Raw genomic sequence first — 18,010 nt, 5'->3', positions numbered from 1 at the left:
CAGCCGGGGCGACAGAGCGAGACTCCGTCTCAAAAAAAAAAAAAAAAAGAAAATTGAACAAAAGAGGTGAACAGATGGAAGAAAGGAAGCTTTTAACTACATGAAAAACGTTCAACCTAACTCACAATAAAACACACATACCATTTCTAGCTGACTCAAAATTCAATTACTTTCATTTGAGAGAGACAGGAAGAACAAGGGCTTTCCTATTGGTGTGAGTGTCATTTGATACAAACTGTTTTGAAAGCAGCTGTGGCGGGGTTGGGGGGGACAGCAGGGAGGTTGGGACGGGTTTGCGGATGGCGTCTCGCTTTTTCGCCCAAGCTGGTTTTGAAATTCTGGGTTCAAGCCATACTTCCACGTCGGCCTGCCAAAGTGCTGGGATTACAGGTGTGCGCCACAGCGCCCAGCCATCAATTAAATTTCTAAGACAAAAAGGCAACCCTCTTCTTGCTTGGGTTGGTACTGTGTTCTGTCCCTGATCAGGGGTGTAACCCTGGGCCATTTCTTAATCTCACTCTGCTTCCTCTTCCTCGTCTGTAAAACGGGATAAATAATAATAGAGTCATTGTGAACATTAAATTAGCTACCCATGTAAGTGCCTGTTCAAGGTTTTGCTAGGATTATTTTACATATTGCCCGATCTAAAACCAAGGAACAAGGAAATCTGCTCAGCATTGTTCCTAAGACTAGATACCATTTAAGTGTTCATCAAAAGGCATAAAGAATTGTGATACATCCAAACACAGGAAGTAAAAGGATAAGCCAAGATGTATGAACGAAATAGGAAGATTTTCAGAATATTGTTGAGGAAATGGGAGCAGTACCTATGTGTGTTACCTTTGTACAAAAGTGTCAAGTGGCTTATAAAGTAAATGTACATGTATACTGGTGAATGCATAGCCATTTTCTGAAAGGTCACAAAAGAAACAGCTAACCGTTGAAAGATGGGACGGAAACATCACTGTGAAATACGTGGGGAATTCTGAATTCTGTGCATGAAATCAATTTTTTCACAAGTTTTTTTTTTTTTTTTTTTTTGAGACAGAGCCTCGCTCTGTCGTCCAGGCTGGAGTGCAGTGGCACTATCTCGGCTCACTGCAAGCTCCGCCTCCCGGGTTCACACCATTCTCCTGCCTCAGCCTCCCGAGTAGAGTAGCTGGGACTACAGGCGCCCGCCACCTCGCCCGGCTAATTTTTTTGTATTTTTAGTAGAGACGGGGTTTCATCGTGTTAGCCAAGATGGACACCATCTCCTGACCTCGTGATCCGCCCGCCTCGGCCTCCCAAAGTGCTGCGATTACAGGCGTGAGCCACTGCGCTCGGCCTCAAAAAGCATTTTTAATTTAAATAAATGCAGTATGAGGGCAGTGAACTTGGAGTTAATCAGCAAAGAGGGCGCAGCCTTCGTGATGTCCTTCGACTTAGTGGTAGCAATTTTTTGAGATGGCCCAAGCAAGGCTTAGAAGAAGGTAGCTGAGCCAAGGTGCAACACCCAGGAACCCAGAAGCCGGCTGGCCAGGTAGTGGAAAGGCGCAGGCGCAGGGGTGCGCTATGCCTCCGTGGAGCTGAGCCGCCTGCACCTCCAGAGAGGCGCCACACGGGGGCAGCCTCGGAGGCCGGCTCCGCGCCGAGCGCTAAGAGGAACCCGGCTGGTGCAGCAGGCGGGGAGCAAGCCGCAGAAAACCCGTGAAACTGGGGTGCGTCGCCAGCTTCCTGGTGCAAAACCCAACACCTGGCTCACAAAAGACAAAGTAATATCCCGTGGTTCCACTGGGGCTCGAACCCAGGACCTTCTGCGTGTAAAGCAGACGTGATAACCACTACACTATGGAACCTTACATGAGTTACGAGCTTCTCCAGGATTTAATAATTGTTCCAAAAGACATTTTAGCACCGGGAAATGGTTATGTAGACTTGACATCCGGCGATTGTGCACAGAGAAAAACTTTCAAGAGGATTCCTCGTTTTCCAGTGTTCAGAGGAAGACGACCGCGCAGAAACATTGTAGAAATGTCTGCGTCTCCAGCTTCCTGAAGCAAAACCCAAGACTGGGCTCGCAAAATGTTAATACCAAACATTTTAGAGAAAGGAAAAAAAAGAAAAAAAGCACTCAGGGACCATGCCGTGGTTCCACTGGGGCTCGAACCCAGGACCTTCTGCGTGTAAAGCAGACGTGATAACCGCTACACTATGGAACCGCGCGCAAAGTTGTAACGTCTGGATTTAGTAATTCTGCATAAAGACATGTTAGCAACGTGAGCCGAAAAGGATTTACTGCTCAGCGATCGTGAACAGAGAGACAAAGTTACACAAGGATTACAGATTTTCCAGTGTAATTCCTACCCACGCTCTCCTTAAAGACAAAGGTTCCACACTTACTCGTGGAAAGAAAGTGCCTCCCCTGATGTGTTCATCGCGGAGAGGTTGTACGCGTCTGGCTCTGTGGCGCAATGGATAGCGCATTGGACTTCTAGATAGTTAGAGAAATTCAAAGGTTGTGGGTTCGAGTCCCACCAGAGTCGCTTTTTGTTTGAAGGAGGGCAAACGGAAAGTTAGGCTGAGGGAATGGTTATAAAATAGATGAAATGAAAAATATCTACCATTTAAAATTTCCAGAAGGATGTGAATTGCAGCTAATTGCAGTTCCTGGTTATGTCCCTTCACTAGAAGGCGTTAAGAATCCCACTCCTCTATCGAACATTTTCTCCTTCACTTTTATGTGCCCCAGTTTCTGGTGACGAGATAAAGAAATTAGGGAAATGTAATCAAAGTTACCAAGTTTTTTCCTCCATATTATTCTTTCATATCAGGAATAAAAGTAATTTTAAATTGTTCTGAAACTTTAGTCGCCTAGTGTTACCCGAGTTGCCTTAAAATAAACCGTCGTTTCGTCAGTTACCAGAATGGCCGAGTGGTTAAGGCGTTGGACTTAAGATCCAATGGATTCATATCCGCGTGGGTTCGAACCCCACTTCTGGTAAAGGTTAGTTGTTTTCTGAGCAAAACGTTTTTTCCTAATCCTTGGCAATCCATTTTGCAAACTTAGGCGTCCAGATAATAATAACTATAGTTAATATCATTTTGCCAGAAACCTTAAACATGGCGACAGCTTCATAGTTTATGGTTTGAAAAGTAGAAAGAAAACGTCTGAAAAAAAGAAAGAAAGAAAAGAAAACGTCTGGGTCCAGCTACACTACGTAGGGGTGAGGGAGCACACAGAGAGAGATACAATGTGCTGCAAAAACGTTCACTCCGAGTCGACAGTTATTACTTGAGATCCTATTACGTGCCACGTACTGTTCTAAACACTGGGGTTGTGGTGATGCAGGCATGTTTTCTTTTCTTTTCTTCTCTCTTTTTTTTTTTTTTTAAGCAAAACAACAAAAAATACAAGAGCCTTACAATCAAGACCACTGCCCAATATCACTTACATGCGTGACAGAAGAAAAATATGGTCTAAAAACAAGCAGACAGCTGGGCGCGGTGGCTCACGCCTGTAATCACAGCACTTTGGGAGGACGAGGCGGGTGGATCACCAGAGGTCACGAGTTTGAGACCAGCCTAGCCAACATGGTGAAACCCCATCTCTACTAAAATACAAAAATTAGCCAGGCATGGTGGTGCGTGCCTGTAATCCCAGCTACTAGGGAGGCTGAGGCAGGAAGATCGCTAAACCTGAGAAGCGGAGGTTGCAGTGAGCCGAGATGGTGCCACTGCACTCCAACCTGGGTAACAGAGAGAGACTTCGTCTCAAAAAACAAAACAAAACAAAAAAAAAGCAGACAGGGCTTGGTGCCTGGCTCACGCCTGCAATCCCAGGGCTTTGGGAGGCCAAGGCGGGAGGATTGCTAGAGGCCAGGGGTTTGAGATCAGCTTGGGCAAGAACGTGGAACACTGCCTCTATTAAAAATAATAATAATTAAAATTAAAATTAATTAAAAATAAATAAAAACAAGTGGACAAATTGGAGAATTTGAGAGACAGCGATGTGTACTATAGAGAAAATAAAACAAGGCAGCCCAACAGAATGGCAGGACAAACTTATTCCATTTGACTATGAAAATCATTGTGCTTGACAGAAAACGTTCTTCCTCTCTCTCTCTACCCAACAAAAACTTCCAAGGACTAATTCTGACCCTCCTCCTCCACTAAAAGCCTTTCCTGACCCATCACCCTCTTTCTAACTCTCCATTCTTTCATTCAAGGACAGTTTCAAAAGAGCTTTCCGTGAGGCACTGACCCAGGGATTGCAGATATACAGAGAGTACCTGTCCTCACAGCAGAAACTTTCTAGGAGGAAAACAGATTGATTAAACAGGCGTTTAAGGTAGGTTCAGTGGGCACAGCAACAGAGACAGGCTCAGAGCCCAGTTCCTCACCCTGTCTGGAAAGGATCAAGCAGGGATATCTGGGGCAACTCCTGAACCCTGTTTGTAAAGATCAGCCAGAACCTTCCAAAAAAAACAAAAAAAAAAAAAAAAAAAAAAAAAAAAAAAACCACTATGGAGTGCTAAATGAAATACTCACAGTTCTCTTTGTTGTTGTTCGTTTGTTTTGACACAGAGTCTTGCTCTGCCGCCCAGGCTGAAATGCAGTGGCGCCATCTCTACTCACTGCACCCTTCAGCTTACTACAACCTCTGCCTGCCGGGTTCAAGCGATTCTCTTGTCCCAGCCTCCCGAGTAGATGGGATTACCGGCGCGTGCCACCACGCTCGGCTAATTTTTGTATTTTTTGTAGAGGTGGGATTTCGCCATGTTGGTCAGGCTTCTCTGGAATTCGTGGCCTCAGACGATCCGCCCGCCTCAGCCTACAAAAGTGCGGGGATTACATTTGTGAGTCACCGCGCCCGGCCTACTTCCCTGTGTTAAGCCGTCCATTACCACACAATTAACACTTGATACAGTTAAGAGTTTGAGACTTTTGGTCTGTGTTTGGTGCCTCTCAAGCTGGTCTGTCCTAGAACAGGAAACGCATCTTCATGCTCTTACTCATTCAAAGCTGTACTCAGTAACCAGTGTTACTCAGTTACTGTACTCAGTAACTCAGTGTACCTGGCACTTTTGTGAGAATTGGAGGTTCACCGGGCGCGGTGGCTCACGCCTATAATCCCAGCACTTTGCGAGGCCGAGGCGGGTGGATCGCGAGGTCAGGAGTTCGAGACAAGCCTGGCCAGCATGGTGAAACCCCCGTCTCTACTAAGAAAACAAAAATTAACCGGGCGTGGTGGCGTGTGCCTTTAATCGTAGCTACTCAGGAGGCCAAGGAAAGAAAATCGCTTGACCCCGGGAGGCGGAGGTTGCAGTGAGGTGAGATCGCGCCACTGCACTCCAGCCTAAGCGACAGAGCGAGACTCCCTTCTCAAAAAAAAAGTGGAGGTTCAGAGGTTTGGAAAGAAACAGACCAAAGGCTAATAATCCGTGGGACTGACCTCACGAGGCACAGGCAGCTCCTTCCCAAGGGGTCTGGTTTTAGTTTTCTTCCTTGAGCCGAGACTGGCCATCTGATGCATAGGGATCCACATCTTCATTTGTGAAAACCGTACCTGTCAAATTTGTGATTTTTCAATACCAGCAACTCCCATCCAAAGCAATGAGGCATGGAGGGAGTCCCCCAGAGGAGGAAGTGCGTGATTTAACCCTTCTCTTCTGACTCTTTGTAGAGAAACTTCAAAGGAAGCTTTGATCTAAGGTGCCACCTATGCCATCCTAGAAGCATGGAATATTTTATTAATAACAAATCATATTTTTCCCTGCACTTTGCTAGGCCGTGGCAGGCGGATCACGTGAGGTCAGGAGTTCCAGACCAGCCTGGCTAACATGGTGGAACCCCGCCTCTACTAAAAATACAAAAATTAGCCGGTCATGGTGGCGGGCGCCTGTAATCCCAGCTACTGGGGAGGCTGAGGCAGGAGAATCGCTTGAACCCGAGAGGAGGAGGTTGCAGTGAGCCGAGGTCGCGCCATTGCACTCCAGCCTGGGCGACAAAAAGAAAAAAAAAGAAAAGAAAAAGAAAAAAATCAGAACGTCCTCTCATAGGTTTCATTGCCATTCCTCAAGATGTAGCCATTTTAACAGGTTGTTTTCTATCTTTATAGACCTTCTATGTATATGCAAGCAGCATTTATATATAATTATATGTAGTATTAAAGGATACATGTTTATATACTCTCATATACATAATACATAAATATTTCAATTTCTTCACAAGTATTATGCCATTCACATTGTTTGGCACATTGGTTTTGTTTTTGTTTTTTTCCTTAACATAACCTCTTCCCATATGGCTCTTTTTTAACCTTTGTCGATTGTTCTCCTGATGTATTTCTTTATTTAAAAATCGGAACCTTATCGTTTCCCCCACATAGTGGACTGTCACCCAGGCTGGAGTGCAGTGGGGCAATCCCGGCTCACTGTAGCCTCCGCCTCTCGGGTACAAGCGATTGTCCTGCCTCAGCCTCCCCAGTAGCTGGGACTACAGGTGTGTGCCACCACACCCAGCTAATTTTATATTTTTAGTAGAGACGGGGTTTCACCTTGTTAGCCAGGCTGGTCTCGAACTCCTGACTTCGTGATCCGCCGGCTCGGCCTCCCAAAGTGCTGGGATTACGGGCATGAACCACCGCGTCCGGCTGAATTCTCTTTGAAGGGATCCAATACCTTAAGAAATGAGAAGGCAAAGAATTTATGAAGAAGCAGGTCGAATTATAGAATTGACTAATTAGGTACGTCTGAGACCCAGCTACCAAGGTAACAGACTCCCTAAAAAGATAAAATCCATACTGTAGCTTGCCTGATCAAAATCTTTCAATGGACGCTTCAGCTAAATGGTCAGATGCCCAAGGTTAGTAAATATTGTCATTTTCCATTTGCTATTCCCTCGGCTAGAAATTCTTTTTCCAAGTCTTCAGGTGCCCAGTCGCTATCCACAGCTCGGTTCAGGCATGATCACCCCCTGGAAAACTTGGCTTTTACTTCGGGTGCCGACCAAGTCCTCCGGTGTCCGAAAAGGCTGGCCTCCCACCACCAAAGCGCGTGACTGGGGGCTTCTGTTTTGCGCGTCTTCCAGTTCCACTGAGGGCCGAGACTTGGTCTTTGCGGCCCCAGTACTTGCTTAGTTCCGAGAGTGCGGTATGCACTCAATAAATGTCTAATCGATTCTTGGAAACCTAATTTTTCATCACTGCTTCTCCCACAAGAAGCTCTAGGACTGACTCCTCAAAGACCAAAACCGGAATTAGAAATCCCGCTGTTTACCCGGAGGCCCGCTCAAATGTCTTAAATCTGGGGAGATTCCTCGAGGGAAATTCCCCTTAGGGCTCGGGGCAGGTCAGGCAGGCGGTTTACTCTTTGGGTCTTATTGTCTGTGATGGGAGAAAAGGAGAAATGAAGACTCGATTTTGCTGAACCCCTGCTCAATGTCAATTTTGCAGGTTCACCTCTCAAGAAATCAGCAAAAAGACTCAGAATTGTAGTCGCGGAAAGAATGCGGCCACGTGGCCTATTTTCCCGTGGATAAATTAGGCAAACGCGTTTCTGCAGGGGCCCGGATAGCTCAGTCGGTAGAGCATCAGACTTTTAATCTGAGGGTCCAGGGTTCAAGTCCCTGTTCGGGCGGATGCTATTTTAGTTTCCAACATAAATGGATTTGGGCGAGGTTGAGCAAAAGGAACGTTATGCAAAACTCATTTGGGTTGCCCCCTCCTTGAGGGAAACTAAAACTTGCTAGTGGGTTTTTGCCGGAAAAAGTGAAACATGTGGAAAGTGCCAAGAAACTTTCTTTCCAGCCTCAGGCTTTTCTTTTCCAACCTTTATACGTTGCTTTGTCTTAGGATATTTTTTCTTTTAAATTGCGTTTATTTTATATTCAAAACAGATCAATAAACACACTTGTCAGAGTCACAATAGTAATATTCTTGGCAAGAATTGTGCAGTTTTGGCACCGAGGAATGTTTTCAGGCACTTTTATTGAAAGTGCGATGAGGAAACTGAGATTCAAGAAATATTTCAGATGAACACAAGTGAAGACACAAGATTCCTATATCTCCAACTCGACAAAGTCCTTCACCAGATTCTTCATGCTCTGGTGGGTCCCTGACTTGTGTCTCTTGCGGTAAAGACTAATGCTTTTGCTTTTGGACACTACCCTCATGTCTGTAGTCGATGAAAAAAACGTGCAGCCCCAGAGAGCCGACTACACTGGTGATCAAACCCAAGACCTTCCTCCTGTGGAACAAGAGTGTTGGCCACCTCAATAAAAAATCTTGTGCCACGTATTGCCGTTTAACATCCAACAGTATAAATAGGGCGATTACGAAACTGGGAAGAAATCGCTCTACGACTTCTGATTCCTTTGAGAGGCTTAAGCTCATTATGCATCCTCATAATGACTTTTGACTTCTGATTTCTTGAGAAGCTGATTCTTTGCATCCTTACACCTTACTAAATACTATCGTCTCATTAGTTGGTGCCCGCTTAGGAGACACGGAGAACAGCTGTCTCTGGTTGTGTATGGCGTAGGGTAAACGTGCAAGGGGACTGGGGAGGGAGGCGAGCCTCCAGAGAGGCTAAGAAGTGGACTATAGCCCTGTGTGTTCAAAGCGGTTAAGCCAACAAAAACTCTGCCGAAACCCGGGATCGAACCAGGGACCTTTAGATCTTCAGTCTAACGCTCTCCCAACTGAGCTATTTCGGCAAAGACATGAGAACATTCCGCCCTGTCAAGGAAATTTAAAAGGAAAAAAAAAATGAAGACGAAACCGGGTGCAGTGGCTCATGTCTGCAATGCCAGCGCTTTGGGAGGTTGAAGTGGGTGGATCACCTGAGCTCAGGAGTTCGAGACCAGACTGGCCAACATGGTGAAACCCTGTCTCTACTAAAAATGCAAAAAAAATTAGCCAGGCGTGGTCGCACGAGCCTGTAATCCCAGCTACTCAGGAGGCTGAGGCAGGAGCATCGCTTGAACCAGAGAGGCGGAGGTTGCAGTGAGCCAGGATGGCGCCATTGCACTCCAGCCTGGGCGACAAGAGCGAAACTCAGTCTCAAAAACAAACAAAAAAAATCCTGTTTCCTCCCACTTCCAGCCTTTTAGTTCTTCATTTCACCTTCCAAACTGTATTATTTTTAGCCCTGAGGTTTTAAGAACAATCAGTGAGAAAATTAATTCCTTTCATGTGAGGAAACTTTCGCGTTCTGCCTTTTTCTAGGCCACATTGTATTGTCTTTCTCATGCTTTCTCTCTTCCCAGAGCCCTAATAAGAGTTAAGAACCGCCGCTTTCTAAGAACCTACTGTGTGTCCAGCAGGAATCTACAGCGTTGCATTCAATCCCGTCCTCCCCCACGCCTGCCTTTAATTGATATAATATACAAATTTTTAAATGAGTTACTAATGTGCCACCAATCACCCAGAACTATTTGGGAGGCTCCAAAGCATCAAAGGAGGAACACCATGGCTGGAGAAGGAATGAACTGGAGGAGGGAAAGGAGGAAAGACTGGGGGAACCCAGAGCTCTCCACCCTTGTCCTCACGCCCCAGCCTGGTCCGTTCTTGCTCATTCAGAAATTTGTTGGAGTAAAGAGATTCCTCTTTTCAAGACAGCCAAAAGTGGAACTGATCGCTTTCGAAGGGACTCCCTCGGGAAGAAGGAGAAAAATTCGAGAAACTTACCTGTTTCTCTCCCTGGAATGCCTTCTGACCCCCGTGATTAACTTTCCTCAATAAAGAAACTCGCCTCGCCCACCCAGCCCACTCTTCCTACGAGCAGCGAGGATCGCTGTCCCTCCAGCACATACCAATCAACTCAAGTCACCTGAATATGGGCATATTGGGCACACATTTCTTTGTAATGGTTCCTCTCCTGTTACAATATGTATGTGTTGTTTCATCCCTAGATAGAAAACCCTTTAAGAATTATGGTAACAGTGTTAAAGCTCTTTTAGAATTTGTTTAGCAGGTTTTCTGGTTTTCAGAGGAAAATAAAATAAAAACAATAATTATAATAATGGCTACCGTGTTTTGAATGCTTGCTTTTAGGCTATTAAGCACAGTACATGCATTGTTATCCCATTTAATTATCACAAGCTTATGAGATGGAAGCTATTATTATTCCCTTTCTGCAGGGGAAGCTAAGCTCTAGAGAAGGGAGAGGTAATGCTGGGATCTGTGTGCACCACAGTAGAGCATTCCTGTGGGCAGGGTGAAGGCGCTGCCTCACAATAGGGTGCTGTCTCCATCCTGGCCTTTCTCCACTAATTAGGACTCACTGGGCACCATAGTCCACCAGCTAAGAGGGCAGCCCCTTACACGTTCAGCCCACATCCCCATCCTGTCAATGAGGAGATCAAGACCGACTTTCTTCTGTTGCCTGGCTGAAGCCAGGAAGGCTCCATCATTAGCCAAGCAAGGGATGCAACCGGTCCTTTCACCTCACAGGGAAAATTAACTCACCTTGATTACCATACATTCCAAAAACCTCTGCAGGAGCCGGGTGTTTCCCCCACACCCCGCCTTTTTTTTTTTTTCTTTGAAACAGAGTCTCGCACTGTCGCCCCGGCTGGAGTACAGTGGCGTGATCTCGGCTCACTGCAACCTCCGCCTCCCGTGTTCAAGTGATTATCCTGCCTCAGCCTTCCAAGTAGCTGGGATTACAGGCGCCGGCTACCACGCCCAGCTAATTTTTTTGTATTTTTACTGCAGACGGAGCGTCACCATATTGACCAGGCTGGTCTCGAACTCCTGACCTTGTGATTCGCCCGCCTCGGTCTCCCAAAGTGCTGGGATTACCTGTTTCCCTTTATAATTTGTAGTAGAGGAGAACTAACGTTTCATTTTTCCCATTTCAGTCCCTTGAATACGCTGTCTCTTAATATGCACCCTCTTTCTCCCACCAGAAGCTGCTGTCTCCACCTCAACTTCTTCCTGTGTGCAGATCACATTTTTGAGAGGGGAGTCGGGGGTGGATTTGACCTGTTTTAACGAGAGGAATGGCTCTGTCTGGGGCTTCAGTTTCTAGATCATCTCTTCCTTTTTATGGTACAGAAAACTCTTTCCTAAGGTAGTAAGGAGGGCTGGAAAGGTGCAGGATCCCAACCATATTCCTCAGGCACCCAATCAGAGAGAACCCAAGAGGGAAGGTCAGCAGGAGCCGTCACAGGGGAGCGAAGAGAGGCTGTCACTGGCGGGGCGGGGTGGGGGCCGGTCCTTTGATATATCCGCTGTTGGGATACAGCAGCTCGGCGGCTGGCTACAGAATAATCTCCCTATTTCAGCCCCCAAAGCGATGGACTGGAAGTTTCCCGTACACCTCTGCACAAAGGCCTATCCCCATAGGGGCCCCAGGTTTACCATCCTATAAGCGATTGGGGTCGCAGTTTACACAATCCAGGACTTCATTGCCCTCTTTTGCAGTGGGTTAACAAACAAAAGACCCTAAAATTGGTTCTCATTCTTTTAATGAAGAAAAACAAAGGCCGCCCGAACAGGGACTTGAACCCTGGACCCTCAGATTAAAAGTCTGATGCTCTACCGACTGAGCTATCCGGGCTCACGGAAAAGATGTTGCTTCCATTAATGAAGACTGTGTTACCATTATGCCGCGAACTAATGGGCACGACGATGAACGAGTTACTGGGTTCTTTTGTGTGTGATCCAATCCAATTCCCATGCAGAAATCCTGCGAGGACTGGAAGGAGGCGAAGTCGGGCGTGGGGACGAAGGGTGATTAGCTTGTTCTTTGGCAGCTGAACACAGATTTGTTAAATAAAGCACGCTCTCCTTATATTTAGAGACTGCTCGGCAAACGCGAACCCTCAGTTCTGCAAAACCGAGCAGGGGAGAGAAAAAGCCGCCCACGAATTGAACTGTCTGCACCGCCTACGCGTGTCTTAGCCCTGAACCCAAAGCGCATCTGATCAGAGACCACAGTTCAGTGCTTAAAGACATCGGGCTTCCCCTTCCGAGAAGACGCCACTTCGTGATTCCTTGCCCCCATCCCAGGTGCCCACCTCCAAAATGTAGCGCGAAGCAGATTAGCTGAAAAGAGATGACGGGTGGTAGCCACAGCCCTCCGGCGATCTGGTGAGCGCGCTCCGGCCGCCCCCACGGCCCCAGCCTCGACGCACGCGCAGCTCTGTCGCAGCTCGCGAGCCGGCCCGCCCCGCCACTTCTTCCCTCTACACGCAGCTATTTTCTGCCGACAGACATCAAGAACTTTCAGTCCTCTAGGCCTCGCACGTGCTGTCCCATCGCTAACTGAAATGTCACCTTCCTTTGAACTCCTTTCCCCTCGTTGACTCCAAGCACCTGTAGAGAAGGAAAAATAATCTTCCCTCTACCAGTTTGAGTTCTCAGCCGGACTTCTGTAACAACAGACAGAATGAAGACAAAAACAAAACAGAAGTGTATTAACGTGTGGGACATACCCAGGGAATGAGTAATTGCAAAGGTGTGGCTGAGAACTCCATTTTATACAGCATCGTCAACAAAGAACAATACGTTTTTGGAGAAGTGACAACACAAAGGAAAAGGACCTTAAAGGGCGGGCGCGGTGGCTCACACCTGTAATCCCAGCACTTTGGGAGGCCGAGGCGGGCGGATGACCTGAGGTCAGGAGTTCGAGACCAGCCTGACCAACATGTGGTCTCTACTAAAAATACAAAAATTAGCCGGGCGTAGTGGCGCGCACTTGTAATCCCAGCTACGCAGGAGGCTGAGGAAAGAGAATCGCTTGAACCTGGGAGGCAGATCGTGCCACTGCACTCCAGCCTGCACGCTTTGAGACAGAGCGAGACTCTGTCTCAAAGAAAAAAAGAAAAGAAAAAAGAAAAGGACCTCGGGCCTCTAGGGACAGCAAACTGTGGGAAAGCAAATATGTGGGAAATTAATTTTAGGTAGATAAATGCAGGTTCCTAAAGCTTGTTAAATATACTCCGCTGGTCCCGTGTCCAAGCTGTTAAGGGTCTAAAGTTGTCTTAGGTTATCAACCTTTGTCCTTCCTGGTAGAGAAGGGAGGAAGAACGCCTTTGTAAATGTATATCCTGCTTTTAGGCAGGTAGGGGAAGGCTACGGAGCTTTATTTCAATCAGCTTCTTCCCAATTGCCTTTAGCGCAAAATAATCTTTAGGCCGGAGTGGCATATTTTGGGGTGGTATATACTGCTACCCTTTACACCTTTGAGAATGCAGCTTGGCCAAAGCAATGGTTCACGCCTGTAATCCCAGCGCTTTGGAGGCCGAGGCGGGCCAATCACTTGAGGTCAGGAGTTTGAGACTAGCCTGGCCAACATGGTGAAACCTGGTCTTTACCAAAAAATACAAAAATTAGCAGAGTGCAGTGGCGCCCGCCTGTAGTCCCAGCTACTCGGGAGGCTGAGGCAGGAGAATCACTTGAACCCGGGAAATGGAGGTTGCAGTGAGCCGAGATGGCCTTTAATCAATGCTTTAATAGAGAAATATACAAGACCTTTGGTAACCCAGAGGAATGACTAGAAGGAAGGCAGAGTAGCACCTTGCAGGGGTGGAAAAGGCATTAGAACTGTGCCTTGAAAGGTGAGTAGGAGTGTGCAAGCATGCAGGAAATGTGATTCAGCCAGAGATACCGGGTCTTCTTCTCTGAGCTTGAATTCCAAATACTTCTCACCAGGATTCCCCCTCTCCTCTTCAGGCTGAAAACCAGACAGGGCTTGCCTTTTTAGGGCAAAGGCTAGGCCCAACATTTCCTAGGAATATGCCTCCCACTTTTGGTCCCAAGGCGGTTGGCTTTTGCTCAGAGCAATAGTAACAATCTCATTCTTCACTCTTACAGGTGTGTAAATAACACTTTAAAGCATGTTGTCAGGTTCTCCAAAGAAATGGAACCAATAGGACAGAGACAGATAGAAACAGAGGTAGAGACAGATTATTTTAAGAGCTTGGTTCACACATTGTGGGGGTCAGCAAACACAAAACCTGTAGGGCAGACTAACGGTTTGAAAATTTAGATAAGAGTTAAGGTTGCCATCTTGAGTTTCAATTCAGCAGGGCAGGCCGGGTGCGGTGGCTCATGCCTGTAATCCCCACACTTTGGGAGACCGAGGCGAGTGGATGACCTGAGGTCAGGATTTCCAGACCAGCCCGGCCAAAATGGTTAAACCCCGTCTCTACTAAAAATACAAAAATTAGCCGGGCATGGTGGCACACACTTGTAGTCCCAGCTACTTGGGAGGCTGAGGCAGGAGAATCTCTGGAACCCAGGAGGCAGAGGTTGCAGTAAGCCCAGATCACACCACTGCACTCCAGCCTGGGTGACAGAGCAGGACTCCCTCTCACAAAAAGTAAATAAATAAATAAATAAATTCAGCAGGGCAGTAAGCTGGACACTCAGGAAAGCAGGTTTTCTATACCAGAGTTTTTCTGGTTTGTTTCTGTTTGACACGGAATCTTGCTCTGTTGCCCAGGCTGGAGTGCAGTGGCATAATCTCGGCTCACTGTAACCTCCACCTCTCAGGTTCAAGCGATTATTCTGCCTCAGCCTCCCAAGTAGCTAGGATTACAGGCATGCGTCACCATGCCGGGCTAATTTTTGTATTTTTAGTAGAGATGGGAGTTCACTATGTTGGCCAGGCTGGTCTCGAACTCCTGACCTCAGGTGATCAGCCCGCCTTGGCCTCCCAAAATGCTGGGATTACAAGCGTGAGCCACCGTGCCCAGCCTATAGCAAAGTTTTTAGGAGAATTCCTTCTTCTTCAGAAACTCCAGTCTTTGCTCTTTAAAGGCTTCAGCTGATTTAACGAGGCACATTACCAAGGGTAATCTTCTTTACCTGGAGTCTACTGATTTAAATGTTAATCACATTTAAAAACACCTTCATTGCCAGGGGCTGTGACTCATACCTGTAGTCTCAGCACTTTGGAAGGCCGAGGGCAGGTGTATCACTTGAGCTCCCGAGTTCGAGACCAGCCTGGGCAACATGGCGAAACCTCGTCTCAATACCAAAAATACAAAAAATTAACTGGACGTGATGGTGCGTACCTGTAGTCCCAGCTACTCGAGAGGCTGAGGCCAAAGAATGACTTGAGGCCCAGGAGGTCGAGGCTGCAGTGAACTGTGATGGCGCCACTGCACCCCCACCCCTGAGCAACAGAACAAGAACCTGTCTCAAAAGAAACAAACAAACAAACCGAAAACACCTTCCTAGTAACATCTAGAATGGTGTTCGACCAAACCTCATGAAAAGTTTAATTCTCTAGTCTAATAGATGATCACTTGGGGTTTCTTCTTATTGATCATCCTTGAATTTTCAAGAGCCCCTCATCAAAATACATCTTTCCACCCAAGAACTCAACGATTTTGGGGGTGAAGCCCCATATCAGATAGCATATTGGCAAACATTAACAGAAAGGGGACAGGGGTATAAATAGGCCTAAAAGCCATATGGCTGGTTTCATTTTGCCTTTTACCACACTGCGAGTTCTTAGAATGTGACACATGGATCTCCTTCCTCTCTCTCTCCATGGTCCAGCCTGGCTAAAAGAAGGCACCCCTAAGTGTATTGTTCCATTGCCTTGCCTTAAGTGGAGTGGCTCAATGGCTCATCTTTTTTTTTTTTTAGATGGAGTTTCGCTCTTGTTGCCCAGGCTGGAGTGCAATGGCGCAATCTTGGCTCACGGCAACCTCTCCCTCCTGGGTCCAAGCAATTCTCCTACCTCAGCCTCCTGAGTCGGTGGGATGACCAGCATGCGCCACCGCGCCCGGTTAATTTTGCATATTTAGTAGAGACGGGGGTTTCTCCATGTTGGTCAGGCTGGTCTTGAACTCCCAACCTCAGGTGATCCGCCCGCCTCAGCCTCCCAAAGTGCTGGGAATACAGGAGTGAGACACTGCGCCCAGGTGTGGTTCATCATCTTAATGAGGCTTTCTACCGGAATTCAATCCAGATCCTCCAAGTTCCACTGACATCCACCCCCATGCCGGACCAGGGTGGACAACTCTGGAAGCCTAGAGACAGATGGGATGGCCGATTCCCGGGGTGTTTCCCAGTGATCTCTGCCAGGAGCTTCTCTATTCATGTTGATAACAAGTTAGCCAATGGATACAAACCCATTTTGTAAACTGCCAGGTGTTGAAGATCCAACGGTGTCCTCTGAAATCCAGTTCTTCCTGCGTACAGTGTCTGGATATCTTTGCTGGGGCGGAGAGGGTGGTGCATAGAGTTCAGAGGGGTGCGAGGATATGATGTACAAGTGACTTGCAATTTGGCACATAAAAACACAGGACGTCCTGTTAAATCCAATTTCACAGAAACAACAAATATATACTTCGTATGTTCCATGCAATATTTGGGACATGTTTACACTCAAAAGTATTTGTTGTTTCTCTGAAATTCAAATTTTGGTCAGGTTCAGTGGCTTGCGCCTGTAATCCCAACACTTTGAGAGGCTGAGGCGGGCGGATGACCTGAGGTCAGGAGTTCGGGACCAGCCTGGCCAACATGGTGAAACTCTGTCTCTACTAAAAATACAAAAATTAGCTGGGCGTGGTGGCAGACACCTGTAATCCCAGCTACTCGGGGTGGCTGAGGCAGGATAATCACTTGAACCGGAAGCGGAGGTTACAATGAGCTGAGATCCCGACACTGCACTCCAGGGAGCAAGACTCCGTCAAGAAAGAAAGAAAGGAGAGAAATTAATTGGACGTCCTGTATTTGGTCTCCTAACCCTAGTGTAGATTTAAACCAGAAAGGGCTTCCAATCCCTGTCTCCCACCCCACCCAAGAGCTGTTCTAGGATCATTGCTATTGTTTTTGTTTTCTTTTTTAAAGACGGAGTTTCACCGTGTTGGCCAGGCTGGTCTCGAACTCCTGACCTCAAGTAATCCGTCCATCTCGGCTTCCCAAAGTGTTGGGATTACAGGCATGAGCCACTGCGCCCGGCCCCGGCCCTCGTAGTTAAACAGCTGGAGGAAGCCCGTGCGCCTAACGCTTTCGAGAACTTTTGGCCGAGAGGGGGCCGGGCTGTTACCATTCCCGGCGAGCCCGCGACCAAGCAGGCGACGGAGGCGGCGCAGGCCGAGAGCTCCCACCCCTCTGACACTGAGAGAAAGATTGCAGCGCCCACGGCTGCCTATAACCCAAAAGAAGAGGAGCGGGGTGCGGGGGGCCAGGGTTGATCAAGAAATTGAGCTGTGCGCAGTGCTCCGGGAGAGCTCGTCTCAAACCAGGCCCCAAGTCAGGGCAGAAACTTCGTACTGTGCAGTTTAACAGGCAGGACATATGTCCCCAGTATCCTCCCTCCCAGAGGAAAATGCCGATGAGTCAGTCTTCCCTTAACTGCTCCAGCCCAAGTGAGAATCCCACAGGGTGTTGACCCTGTTGACTGTGCGGAAATCACATGTAGTGACCTGTTGACTGTGCAGAAATCACATGTAGTGATGACTAACGCCTAAAACAGAAGCCCTGCCGAAACCCGGGATCGAACCAGGGACCTTTAGATCTTCAGTCTAACGCTCTCCCAACTGAGCTATTTCGGCTGTATTAGAAGAACTTTTTCTTTTTTTCTACAAAATTATAATAAAATAGTATTTGTTCCAATGTAACAGATTATATGGATTCAGCTAGAGGTAGGCATTTTACAAATGTTACAAAGGTGATAAGGCAAGGCCCTTGTTTACAAACTAGAAGTGATAAATCACTTTTCTCAGGGTTTTTTGTTTGTTTTTTTAAGTTCCCTGCAATTCGCTTTTTTCATTTAAAAATATATTATGGACTTGTTTCATGGCAGTTTTGTAGACCTATTGTGCTTTTTAATCCACGTTCACCAGTATTGGATTGTATGGTTATAATGTAATCTGTGTAATCAAACTGACAATTATCAGCTTTTTTACGTTTTTCTATGTTTCATTATTAAAAACAATACTGCAATTAATTTTTAAAATATATTTGTTGTTAGCCGGGCGCGGTGGCTCAAGCACTTTGGGAGGCCGAGACGGGCGGATCACGAGGTCAGGAGATCGAGACCATCCTGGCTAACACNGT

The 18,010-nt window shown here is 47.0% G+C and overlaps 8 non-coding genes across 8 annotated transcripts; 3 read left to right on the top strand and 5 right to left on the bottom strand.

Annotated features, from left to right (window-relative positions):
* Positions 1–1,765: 1,765 nt before the first annotated feature.
* TRNAV-UAC (transfer RNA valine (anticodon UAC)) lies at positions 1,766–1,838 on the bottom strand. Its single transcript has one exon. It is a non-coding gene; the product is annotated as a tRNA-Val (tRNA).
* A 290-nt stretch (positions 1,839–2,128) lies between these two features.
* Positions 2,129–2,201, bottom strand: TRNAV-UAC (transfer RNA valine (anticodon UAC)). The gene has a single exon. It is a non-coding gene; the product is annotated as a tRNA-Val (tRNA).
* Positions 2,202–2,439: 238 nt separating this feature from the next.
* TRNAR-UCU (transfer RNA arginine (anticodon UCU)) lies at positions 2,440–2,525 on the top strand. Its single transcript is given in 2 exon segments — positions 2,440–2,476; positions 2,490–2,525. It is a non-coding gene; the product is annotated as a tRNA-Arg (tRNA).
* Positions 2,526–2,900: 375 nt separating this feature from the next.
* Positions 2,901–2,983, top strand: TRNAL-UAA (transfer RNA leucine (anticodon UAA)). The gene has a single exon. It is a non-coding gene; the product is annotated as a tRNA-Leu (tRNA).
* Positions 2,984–7,546: 4,563 nt separating this feature from the next.
* Positions 7,547–7,619, top strand: TRNAK-UUU (transfer RNA lysine (anticodon UUU)). The gene has a single exon. It is a non-coding gene; the product is annotated as a tRNA-Lys (tRNA).
* A 1,005-nt stretch (positions 7,620–8,624) lies between these two features.
* TRNAF-GAA (transfer RNA phenylalanine (anticodon GAA)) lies at positions 8,625–8,697 on the bottom strand. Its single transcript has one exon. It is a non-coding gene; the product is annotated as a tRNA-Phe (tRNA).
* A 2,776-nt stretch (positions 8,698–11,473) lies between these two features.
* TRNAK-UUU (transfer RNA lysine (anticodon UUU)) lies at positions 11,474–11,546 on the bottom strand. The gene has a single exon. It is a non-coding gene; the product is annotated as a tRNA-Lys (tRNA).
* Positions 11,547–17,432: 5,886 nt separating this feature from the next.
* Positions 17,433–17,505, bottom strand: TRNAF-GAA (transfer RNA phenylalanine (anticodon GAA)). Its single transcript has one exon. It is a non-coding gene; the product is annotated as a tRNA-Phe (tRNA).
* Positions 17,506–18,010: the final 505 nt, after the last annotated feature.

Source organism: Rhinopithecus bieti, unplaced genomic scaffold, assembly GCF_001698545.2.
Source record: "Rhinopithecus bieti isolate Rb0 unplaced genomic scaffold, ASM169854v2 scaffold_19722, whole genome shotgun sequence".
NCBI classification, from domain to species: domain Eukaryota; kingdom Metazoa; phylum Chordata; class Mammalia; order Primates; family Cercopithecidae; genus Rhinopithecus; species Rhinopithecus bieti.
The sequence above is the reverse complement of the archived record's forward strand: the minus strand, read 5'-3'. Positions and strand labels throughout refer to the sequence as shown.